Consider the following 11,541-nt stretch of genomic DNA (forward strand, 5'->3'; position numbering starts at 1 on the left):
TAATATACAAGAGGTTGAAGTGAAGCCGCTAACGACGAACAACCTAACAGCTTTCATGAAGAACTTCCTCGAGAAGGAAGCAGAAATGAGCAAGCCTCGTCCAAGAAATACACCAGTAAAGCCAGGGGCGCAGGCTAGAAAGCCTGTGAAATCAGCTGCTAAGAAGCCACAAGTCACACCAAAGATGAAGAAGGTGTGGCGGGTGAAACAGATGACATTCGATCCCTCACCTCCGGAGCCGGGTGCCACATCGTCATGCTAAATAGGATGGTGGTACGGCCTTGCTCGTCGGACCTGAAATGACATCGCCCTCACTAATATACTATCATCGGTTTCAGTGCCACTAATGAGGGGAAGCCGATGGAGCCTTAGGCTGAAAAGTGTTAGATGTTAGAATTGATAGTATTGATCAAAATGAAAGATGGAGAGTTTAAAGAGAACTTGCCAATGGAGGAGGTGTCAGTCGAGGAGTTGGTTGCCGATGAGTGGAAGCTGATATGGTTTTTGTCTTCAGAAAGATAATAAAGTGTTAGAAGATATGAATGTTGTCCAGATAGAGTGGAAGGATGCAATATTTACTCTTGCTCAGGGTTGGCCGACGACGAGGAGGTAGAGGAGGAGGTTGCTCACTGGCTTTGCTGCTTTTGTCCTCAGGGATATTGCTGGCATCTTCATCTTCATTAGTAACATTGGTAGGTTCATCGCCCATATCGGCAGCAACATTTTCGATATCTTCCATGGCGGCACTGAAACCGATGATAGTCGGAGCTATTTCCCCATATGGTAATAAAGCTTGAGCATATACAATCGGCTGATTACTATCACTAATTGTGGGAGGACATCGGCGGCCTACAATAAAAATGGATTAACGGTAGAGAAGTTTATGAATTGCAAGGGCTAATTGAAGGATTGACTATGGTTAAGTAAAAGTTAGATCCCAAGACGTAAAGATGTTTCATCCACTCAATCCACCATTAATCAAACAATCGGCTGCGCATGGGATGGATATCGATATCGGCAGGAGAGCGTAAGATAGGTCCTTCAAGGTTTAGCAGCCGATCAAATAAGAGAGTTGAGATCACTATTCCCCTAGTTTGAATTTTTCTTGAGAAGTATAGACCAATTGGGAGTTGGCCATATCCTAGTTGTCGGGCTGCCACCATTAGATGATAGAATTCGTAAGAGACCTCAGAGTAACAGCCGGTAGATATACCAGTCGGAAGGATGCAGGGTGAGACAACTGATATAAATATATCTCTGGACTTGTTGTCACTGTTGATTTCATCCAATCTCAAATCAATTGGGAGCTCATAGGAACTGAAATCAGTGTTGGAGTACCAAATTCTAGTGCTTCTGGGAAACCATTATAGAAGTGTTCAAACCAAATTTGAAGTTTTTCATCCAACGGTCCTAATCTAGGGTAGATTGATGTTGCTTCTCTAAAGGACATACATTGGTGAGTTGTTTCATCGGCATTGTTGGAAATACATATTCTTCGAGGGTTGGACATACGATTAGCAACTTGAACTGTATAGAGATTAAGCCAAAGTTGGACAAACCACCAAGGCCCTCCACATCCTATCGGCTTGCCAGTTAGCAAGTTGATACGTGGCCCCAATAGATATTTTCCTAAAGGCATCTCTTTACCATTAAAAACCATTAAGAGCGGCGGGCTGGGCGGCCGCTCGGCGTGTCCATGCCAGCGATTTGCTACAGTACTACAGTGCTCGGGTGTATTTTTGCAAAAAAGCCCTTAGATTTGTCCATAATTCGGAGTAGGTCCCTCATGAAAGTCGCTCTGAGGTGATTTTTTATTTGGAGGCCCTTTAGAAAACCGGATATTGCATGTGAAGGAGGGAAAAATTGCGGATTAGGAGTGCGCTGTAAAAAGTAGAAGTATAGGGGCTTTTTCGCAAAATGCCACCCACTAACCGTAACCAAACCCTAGACGCCGCCGCCCCCTTCTCTTCTCCCTCTCGTCTCTCCCTCCCCATCTCCCACCGTCGCCGCCACGCGCCGCCGCCTCCGTCTCCGCCTTCCCCTCTCGCCGACGCGACCGCGTCTACCTCCGCCGCAACAGCCACGTCCACCTCCGCCGCCGCGGCACGCGTCCCCTCCTCCCTCTCGTCTCATCCTCTTTCTCTCCCGTCGCCGCCGCCTCCGCCTGCCCCTCGCGACGCCACCTCCGCCTCGCGCCGTCGCCATCGTCGTCCCTGTCGCCTCGAGCCGCCGCGTCCATATCCACCTCCGCCTTCCCCTCGCGTCGCCGCCTCCGCCGCCGCCGCCGCGCCATGTGGTTGCTCGCCGCCGTTGGAGAAGCTGGATCCGATGGCCAAGCCCTCAAGGCCGTCGCATCTTATGGCGGCAAGTTCATGGCCGGCCAATCCGGTGGTTTGACGGATGATGGAGGGGATGGTGGTGATGGAGCAGTGGGGCGAAATCCTAGCCCATGCCACCAGCATCCCTTCGCCACGTCCCTCTATCTTCTGCTCTTGCGATACACGAGCCGCTGCCGTCGTCGAGCATTGCCTCCCTCCCCAACATCTTCCGGGGCGTTCGAGGTGGTAAGGTGCTCGATCCGGTGATGATACGATTGACCTCAACGGGGAGAAGCTCGGTTAACTGGCGCTACGATCGATCTAGATGGCTTACTCACAAGGCAAGCCTGTCATCACACTGTCCTAGAATCGGGTCGCCCCAGTGACGCCCTTGTCTGGTGCTGCATGCCTCCTCATCCTCTCCCTCACGCGACTGCAAGATTTGAATCACTCCGGTGAGTCTCTGGTTCGTTCTCGGCTTCTCAATCCTCTGCCTTCCTTGATTTTTTTCCCCTTTTTCTTTGTTCTTTACTTTGCTGATGTGCATAGGTGAATTCTTTGTTCTTTACTTTGCTGATGTGCATAGGTGAACGAGAAAGGCGTCCAGCCAACCACTTCTCCTCGTTGACTGTCTTTATCTTCCCTCCAGCCCTGGCAGCAATAGAGCAAGCTCATGTCACCATAGTCCCATGCTCTTGGGGAAGGAGATACTAGCAGCCCGCCTACGGAAATCGCCATTGCCGCTGCTTCCTCAAGGTTTGCATTATTTTTCACGGGCGTATTTGTTGCCACATGAAAAAAAATGTTAGCTGATATTGTTTTCCTATGTTACAACAGGTGAGAAAGATAGTACAAGGAAAACATGTACTTTGGGGAATCTGTTATGGACAATAGTAAAGGGAGAGTTTCTTTTACAAGAATAAACCATAAACCATTTCCAATTTACCATTATTATTCCGCAATATAGAACGACAAAAGCCTGAGCTCACCCGATCTGAAATTTTTTCAGCTTTTATCTTATTTGACAGTTCAAGAACTGGTGTAATAGTTGATAGAACTATACTTGCAGAAAATAGAAAACATGACCTCTGCGTGCAGGCGAGAGATTCTCAGTGGTGATGCGGACGGAGGCAGTACAACATTCACAGTGGTAACATGACACTAAGGTTTGGTTGATTGGGCGAAGAAAAATAGAGTTTGGTCAGGATGCAGTGTTTCCTCTGAGAAAATTGTTGCAAAAAGCAGCTGCACAAGACAATTATGAGGTATTATAACTGCATTTATGGACTAAATTTGGTTCTATCGAATTCGCTTGATTCGTACTATACATGTTTATATATGTATGGATTGTATTACAGTGCGATATGAAATAAAATAAATTTCAATAGTTGAGTTGGATTACATGGTGAAGGATTATAAACACAAGCAACCTAATTATGTGGATATATTGTATGGGTTTCCTATAATAAAAGAATTGTACAACAAACACAATTTGCTCTATGTAGTATTCAAATTCAAGGATTTAGTACAAATAAAAAAGGTCATTTAAGGGGATTGAGTAGTGCAATACATAGTTCTTCCATAGTACCATAAATTATATATGGAAATAGTCATGCCAGAGCTGTAGAAGCTAGAAAGGCTATACTGTAAGTATGGTTACATAGAGAAATGCACATTATGTAGATGTACAGTTTATACAGGGGTGTAAAGCAAAAGGGCTGTATAAAGTAGTATTATATACAGAGGTGGCAAAGCTATATAATTTAATTGAGCAATGCAAAAAGGTTTATATATGAAAGTGGAATGAGATGTCTTACTATTTCATCCTGTTTATTACAAAAGGGATTTAGGAAGTGGAACCATCCAGTTGACCTATGAAAACAAAAAAAAGTATTAATCATACAGGTTACATCAAGTCAGTACATGCTATTTGTAATGTGCTATGTTAATGAGTAATCGATGTACCTTATCATGTTGCTTTTATCTAAACGATGTATAATACGTGATTAGGAATCCTAGAGAGTTCTTGCATTGGTAGCAGTGTGCTTTGAGCCTTTGAGTCAGTATACAGGCGTCATGTGCGAAGTGTTAAGATTAATTTGTAATGGATCTTCCGTGCCACGATTTGTCGATTTCACACGAAAGTTCTACTCTTCGTGTCCTCCTCATATTAATAACAATTCTCTTTTATGATGTTCTACAGCGCTTCTGAAAAATGAATATATATCACTGGTGACAGATTATAGATTTGGACTTACGTAAATTGGTATGGTATCCTTGTGAGTATTCATCTACAGTTCAAGGTATGATACATACACTGCATATATTTATAGGTCCATCATCCTTGTTACAGTTTCTTTCTGTTAACCAGATAATAATGTTTTCTTGTATGTCCCCCAATTATTATCATTCCTTCTCACACAAAAATTGTGCCTTTTGTATTTCTGTAATTTTGTCATAAAATACTACCACTTTGTATATTACAAGGAAATAACCATTATCATGGTTTCTTATTAGTCAATGGCATGTTTCTGAGAACAAGAAAGGATTAATCAATACTCTTTCTGAGAACAGGAAAGGATTAATCAATACCAACTTCTTTTTGTAATTTTATAGAAATTGTTGGTTTTCCTTCTTAGCAGCGGCTGGTGATGAATTTCACTGCATCATATTTTATTTGCTTTCAGACAAGATATGATGGCAATTGTTCCACATGAAATCTGCTAACACATGCATATTTGGTATGTACTTCTATCCTGATTATATGGCTTTACCTGCCCTTTTCAATGCCTTCTACGGAGTGTCGCCTATTAAAATCAGTAATTGACAAGCCACATGGCATGCTCATAGTTTTTTTGGGTTAAATAACTTGAAGCATTTCAGCGTAGAAGCTGGGTAAAGTATGGGACAAGTATGGCGCTGATCATCTCCACTTAAGGTGAGAAACATTTTTCTTCATTTGTTTCAGGAATTGTAAATGTTCTTAGGTTTAGAGGTGAGATCCATGTGCATGCTATCTAACTGATGCTCTCTGGTTTACCAAATTTGTGGACTTCTATGTATTGAATGATACCCTTACAGGTTGTATTTGAAAGGTCAAAATAATTGATGCATCACCATGTTTCTTGCCCTATTCATTCTATTTGAGAACATATTTATATATTACTACTGCCGGCATATACAAGTTACAATTTACAAGTTGTTACCTTTACTGGAAGGCATATACAAGTTACTATATCCCTTTTTTTTTGACGAAAAACAGCAGGAGAAACTCCTACTGTCCTATATTAATATATATATAAAGAACAATATTTACATGAGAGAACTACAAGATTAGAATATACAAAAACTTATGCTAGAGTTTGGCATTTATTCTTTCTACTCGTTGAATCAAGAGAGTATCTTCAAGTAATCCTAGCTCTGAATACTTCAAATTATCACTTATCATTGTAGCTGAGATATATTTTCTTACTTTAGTTACTTCTTGCTTTAAATTATCTATACAAACAACACCTTCGTGAATATGGTTTAATGCACTCCAACGAGTTTAACACTTCCTTTAGCTCTATAATTATGTGCAGATTTTTTTAGTTTAAATTCACCTTTTAGAGACTATTCTTGTGATTGAAATTTTTTGGATACTTATTTTTTCCTCAAGTTCATTGAGTGTGGTCTAGGCATACATGGTTGCATCATTTTGCCATGGATTTTATCACTTGAGAATATGCATGCTAGAATTAGGCTTCTTATCTTTCAGGTTTTTTCTAGGGTTAATTTAAGATTAGAACTGGCATGTACCTTTATATGTAAAGAATTTTGTTTTTTCACCTCAAACCCTCTATGGTGTGTACTTCCTACAGAGTAATACGTAGCATGTTTTCTCTGTTCAAAATTTAAGGTCATATATACATATTCATTTAGTCCTGGTATTTAAGTAAGATCCATTGCAGTGAGTGTGTGTATATGAACTTTTGTATGTAAATATATCTAACCAATTTACTGTGGCTTATACAAAATTAGATCCTAAATTACATTGAGAAACCTTTTGTATTTCCAATCAATTATACTAGAGCATATATGTATAGCTACCAGTATTGTGCATTTGAAAAATAGAGCATTTTTTCCACCAACGGTGGTTGATCTGTTAGTCTCAGGTCCCAATTAGATGCAATATTTCATCTTAGTGCAATTTATTTTGATCTTCAGTTTGACCTAAATAATTGTAATTTGCATATGTCTTATTTTTCTGATCAATGACATTCTTAAATATTCCTATAGGATGTTAGCATCTGATACATGAGCTTTGATCTATATACACCACAGTTGGTATTGTCTCTAACCATGTTGAATTATCATGACATCGATGCATTTTAACCTGAAGGAATTATAATCGTTCAGAATTTTGTAATTTACATTAAGTATACCATGGCTGAATAATATAATGATTCAAGTTTTTAGTTAGTTGTATTTCTCGAAAATGAGTTGGAGTTGTTTGGTTGAATTCCTGTAGGTACAGCTGTTGCTGCCATTTGTGTACATTGGGGAAATTTTTTAAACATAAACTAACAAGCCATATATATTTTGCAGTACATTTTAGACACCCATTGCTTTGGATACTAAGTCTAACTAGACATGTTTTCTATTTGTCAACCACCTTTTTGTTCGGTCAAATAATAATTGATCTACACTGGAGTTATTCTCCATTCTCCAATGTAAATATAATAACTAATGTAGTTTAGGATCTGATGTATTTCCTTTCGATATAGATGAGGCTGACAGTGCAAACAACAATGAGCTGTAGTACAAGTTGTAAGCATTTCCTTTTTACATACTGACAATTGTACTAACAGATATCATGATATACTAATGATATTGCTACATTTGACAACTGTTAAAGCCTTTGCTCTCATCCAGGAAGCTGGCTTTGGAACCCAACACCTCTAAGCGGAAATGTGCACGCATATCAGAGCTGGCTAATAGTAAGCATATCTCTATAATTAAAGGATGCTAGAGAATTTAAGATTAATAGCTGAGCTATCTATTCCCATAATAGGAGAGTAACTAAGGATCACATAAATCTCAGTCAGTAACAGTCCATTGTAGGCACTATGTCATGCTCTCCTAAGCGTGCTACATTGTAATTCATCTGTCATCCTATGAACAGCCAATCATTATCTTTATTATTCTTAAGGTTTTTGTTTAGAACTCAACTTATAAAAATGCTGATGTGCCTTTAAAAAATAGCTTAGTTAGTCATAGGATCATGTTGTTCTATATAATGAAGGGAAAAAAGAGAGGTATGCCGTTTTTAGTTTCCTCAGTGTGAAAATAGTTACTTTATTTAACCAAACCACTTTATTACTGATGTTTATAACTATCCCATTTTATTACCTTTCTTCAGTGCTGCGTGCAGTTTGTGACTTTACTCAGAAACACAAGGCCGCAACCAAGTCGCTAAAGTGATTAATTAAGTGCATCGCTATTTTGGCCTGGTTAGTGCATTTTGTAAGTTTGCCAGCTAAACTGTACATTTCCAGAGGTAGAATACTATCATATAGGTGCGATTATTATATACTTGTATTGTGCTATATACGTCCTGGCATCAATATATATGCTATCTACCTATATTATCATTGTGCTGCTAATGGACACATCTTTATTTTTAAGGCATTCTTCTTGTTACAACCTGTTTGATCATATTGCCAATACCGTAAATGTGCATATGATGTTCTTGGCAGGAAATGCCCCGTACCTTTTACAATGCTTTTGCTTGTAACATAACAAATTATTTGATCTTATTTAGAATCTATAGTCAGTTATATGGAAAAACATGAGTGTTCGATCATTATGTGCACTATTTGTTTCAATTTTTTATCATTATGTCTCATCAGTATCTGGAGATTGTTCTTTTCGTTTGGAGAAATCTTGAGATTGTTCTTAACACCTAGAATTTATTTATGGTCGTTCTACCTGTTCACTATACAATGGGTGCTTAACTATACTTTTCAGTTTTCTCATAGCTTTGATCATGCATGTTAATATCTATACTGAAAGAACATCTAATCTACTATGCTTAACATCTTAAGACAAAATTAATATGTTCAAGTTACTTGTGAGATCTGCTTTCAACCTTTTATTCAAAGAAGGCCTTAGGCTTAAGTTTATATAAGATTTCCTAAATGTTGCACTTAGCTTGTCAAAGCTTAATGACCTCGTGTTATTAGTTAAAACTGCATGAATACCTTTTTGTTCATCATGAATAAAAATCCAATATACTAATATCAGCACGCATTCATTCGTAGGTTGTTCTTGGGGTATTTGCTGCAAGCAGTGCAGTACATAGTTCTTACATAGAACCATATGTATTATATGCATGGGAATGGCCATGGCAGAGTTGTACAAGCCCAAAAGGCCAAACTGTAACTAAGGTTGCATAAGAGCTGCAGATTATCTAGAGGCACAATAACGATACAGGAGTATAAAGAAAAAAATGTCATACTTTAAGTAGTCTTATATATAAAAAAAAATGTCATACTGTAAGTACTCTTATATACAGAGGTGGACAGGTGGTAGAACATACTTCGTATATACTTCGTGTTCTCGGTTGTGTCTTAATTTGGATCAAAGTTATCACCAATTATGCAACTAATTATGAAGTTGTATGGCAATTTTAAACAACTAATCATATGCTTTTACATGAGAAATGTTTGTGTGCCATGATCTTCAATAGCCCACATAACTCATGTAGTCAGGTATTACATTCATGCTTGCTCTTACTTCTCATCTCGATTCATTTCAGTTTTAGCCACAAAGACATTTTTCAGGTATTACATTTCAGTTCTATCCCTATAGATATTTTTCTACAGTTGTCTATATTATGCATGAATGGAAAGTTCATCTAGCCTGCAGCTACTCTCCTGCAATATCTACTATACATGTGTTGGTTATATTCATACACTTCTGCTAGACCCAAAATCTCATGGAACAGTGTGTGATCGGTATTGCATTGGTGATCATTGAGCATTGATAACTCAATTCATACGCTAGCTACATGTCAGATATTTGCAATTACTTCTGCTTTGATCTAATAGAGGAAATCTCAGCACATGATGTCTTAATTGTCAATCCTCTAATCATTATCTTCAGCAAGCATCAATTTATATATATTTGTTTTTCTTAATGTTGAAGCAGGATCGAGAGATTATCAGCATTGCTCCCTGATATTGGTGCAATACAAAAGCTTATCTGACCCCTTTCCATCGGTGGGATCGAGAAATTATCAGAATTGCTCCCTGATATTGGTGCAATACAAAAGCTTTTCTGACCCCTTTCCATCGGTGGGAGACAATACTTAGCCATTGTGTTAGGCTGTGTTTAAATCCAAAGTTTGGATCCAAACTTCAGTCCTTTTCCATCACATCAACCTGTCATACACATAACTTTTCAGTCACATCATCTCCAATTTTAACCAAAATCCAAACTTTGCGCTGAACTAAACACAGTCTTAGTCTATTTCACTGCTATACTGTACATGTGTTTGTTATGCTGAAACTATTTCGTTGAATTTTATGTACGTATATCGGAAGCATGCGAGGATGTTGGCAGGGCAGTTGGACCAAACAGTTTAGTAATAAAATCTCACAGAAATCCACTGGATTCGGTAACCTTGTTGCGTACGGTCAATTATCAGTTATACACATTGGATCAGCAAGGTATGGTATAGTGTGCCGGTATTTCATACAGGTGGCGCGCGGCCCATCCTCTAGTTTACTAAGGGTGTGTTTAGTTGGGGAAAAGAAAATTTTTGGATGTCACATCGAACGTTTGACCGGATGTCGGAAGGGGTTTTCGGGCACGAATGAAAAAATTTATTCCTGAACTGGCCTGGAAACCGCGAGACGGATCTTTTGAGACTAATTAAGCCATCATTAGCACATGTGGGTTACTGTAGCACTTATGACTAATCATGGACTAATTAGGCTTAAAAGATTCGTCTCGCGATTTCCTCTATAACTGTGCAATTAGTTTTTCTTTTTATCTATATTTAATGTTTCATGCATGTGTTCAAAGATTCGATGTGATGTTTTTGGGAAAAAAATTTTGGGGAACTAAACGGACCCTAAAGCAACGGCATATTAGCTGTTGGTCCACAACTTAGTTCCACAAAAAACAAATCTGTCCAGCCAAAGATTCAAGAAGGCTACATGCTCCTTCTCAATAACAGCCCTAGTGTTGGAATCAAGTTGTTAGGATCGGATATTAGGTAGTATCGTTTTGCTCAAAGTAGTATTGTATCGTAGAATCGTATCGTAGTATCGGGATACTATGAGATTTTCTTTTTTGAAAAGTTTAATTAATATTTATATTAATTATATATAGCCATTCTATATAAAAATATATAGTAATAATATATATTATGCAAATATAGACATTTATCATGAGAAATCACATTGGTTTTGATATATTTAACTGATTTCTATATATACTTGAGCATATTCGTTTACATTATTTCCAAACCATCTTATTTTAAATAATATTTTGTAGTATCGTAGGGATCGTAGAATCGAGATATCACCTAAGATTTCATAGGATCGTGTAGTAATGAATAGTAGGATCGAGAGGTGGGATCGGTATCGTTTCTGCTTGGTAGGATCGTAGTATCGTAAGATACTAGAATACGAATCGGGATACTGACAACCTTGGTTGGAATGTCTGGTGATATACCCTGACCAACCACCTCCACCTTTGGTGTCCAACTTATAGTTGCACTTTGTTCTCAAACTTACGAAGTTGATGAAAGAGGTTGTATCTAGGCCGGTCAGCATAGAGATATTAAGTAATGTTGGAGTCATCGACCCATGGTTCAAAAGAAGCATTCAAGGTATCTGACTAGAAATAGGAAGCTGATGGCATTAAAGGTTCATCTGAGAGTTCAGAACTGCCCTATGGGCCGAAGAAGTTCTCAGTTGCCCATCGAGTAACGAACAATGTTAAGTGGATGCGGAGGTAAGTTGGTACACACTTGGGGCCGGATCACTCCGAGCAACGACCCAAGCGTCCTTTAACTTACTAGGCAGAAAAAAGAGAGATGTGGAGCAATATTACACCTTGTTACTTTTTAGCCTGGTCTGCTGTGGGTATCGTGTGGGTAAAAAGCTAGGTAGACGTTGCAGAGTCATAGAGTATTTGAATGTGCTGTGCTCCCGGTTAATGGAGTTGTGTC

At 38.8% G+C, this 11,541-nt stretch overlaps 1 long non-coding RNA gene across 22 annotated transcripts; it reads left to right on the forward strand.

The window, feature by feature from the left end:
• The first annotated feature begins 1,918 nt into the window (after positions 1-1,918).
• On the forward strand, positions 1,919-9,841 carry LOC127756590 (uncharacterized). 22 transcript variants are annotated; one of them, XR_008013261.1, is made up of 9 exons: positions 1,923-2,773; positions 2,905-3,074; positions 3,156-3,583; positions 4,522-4,621; positions 5,006-5,059; positions 5,194-5,256; positions 7,085-7,297; positions 7,720-7,823; positions 8,621-9,841. It is a non-coding gene; the product is annotated as an uncharacterized LOC127756590 (long non-coding RNA). The 22 variants fall into 22 exon arrangements; XR_008013266.1 differs by having other exon boundaries at positions 9,510-9,841; XR_008013258.1 differs by having other exon boundaries at positions 7,720-7,810.
• The last annotated feature ends 1,700 nt before the right edge of the window (positions 9,842-11,541 follow it).

This window comes from Oryza glaberrima, chromosome 12 (assembly GCF_000147395.1).
Source record: "Oryza glaberrima chromosome 12, OglaRS2, whole genome shotgun sequence".
Classification (NCBI taxonomy): domain Eukaryota; kingdom Viridiplantae; phylum Streptophyta; class Magnoliopsida; order Poales; family Poaceae; genus Oryza; species Oryza glaberrima.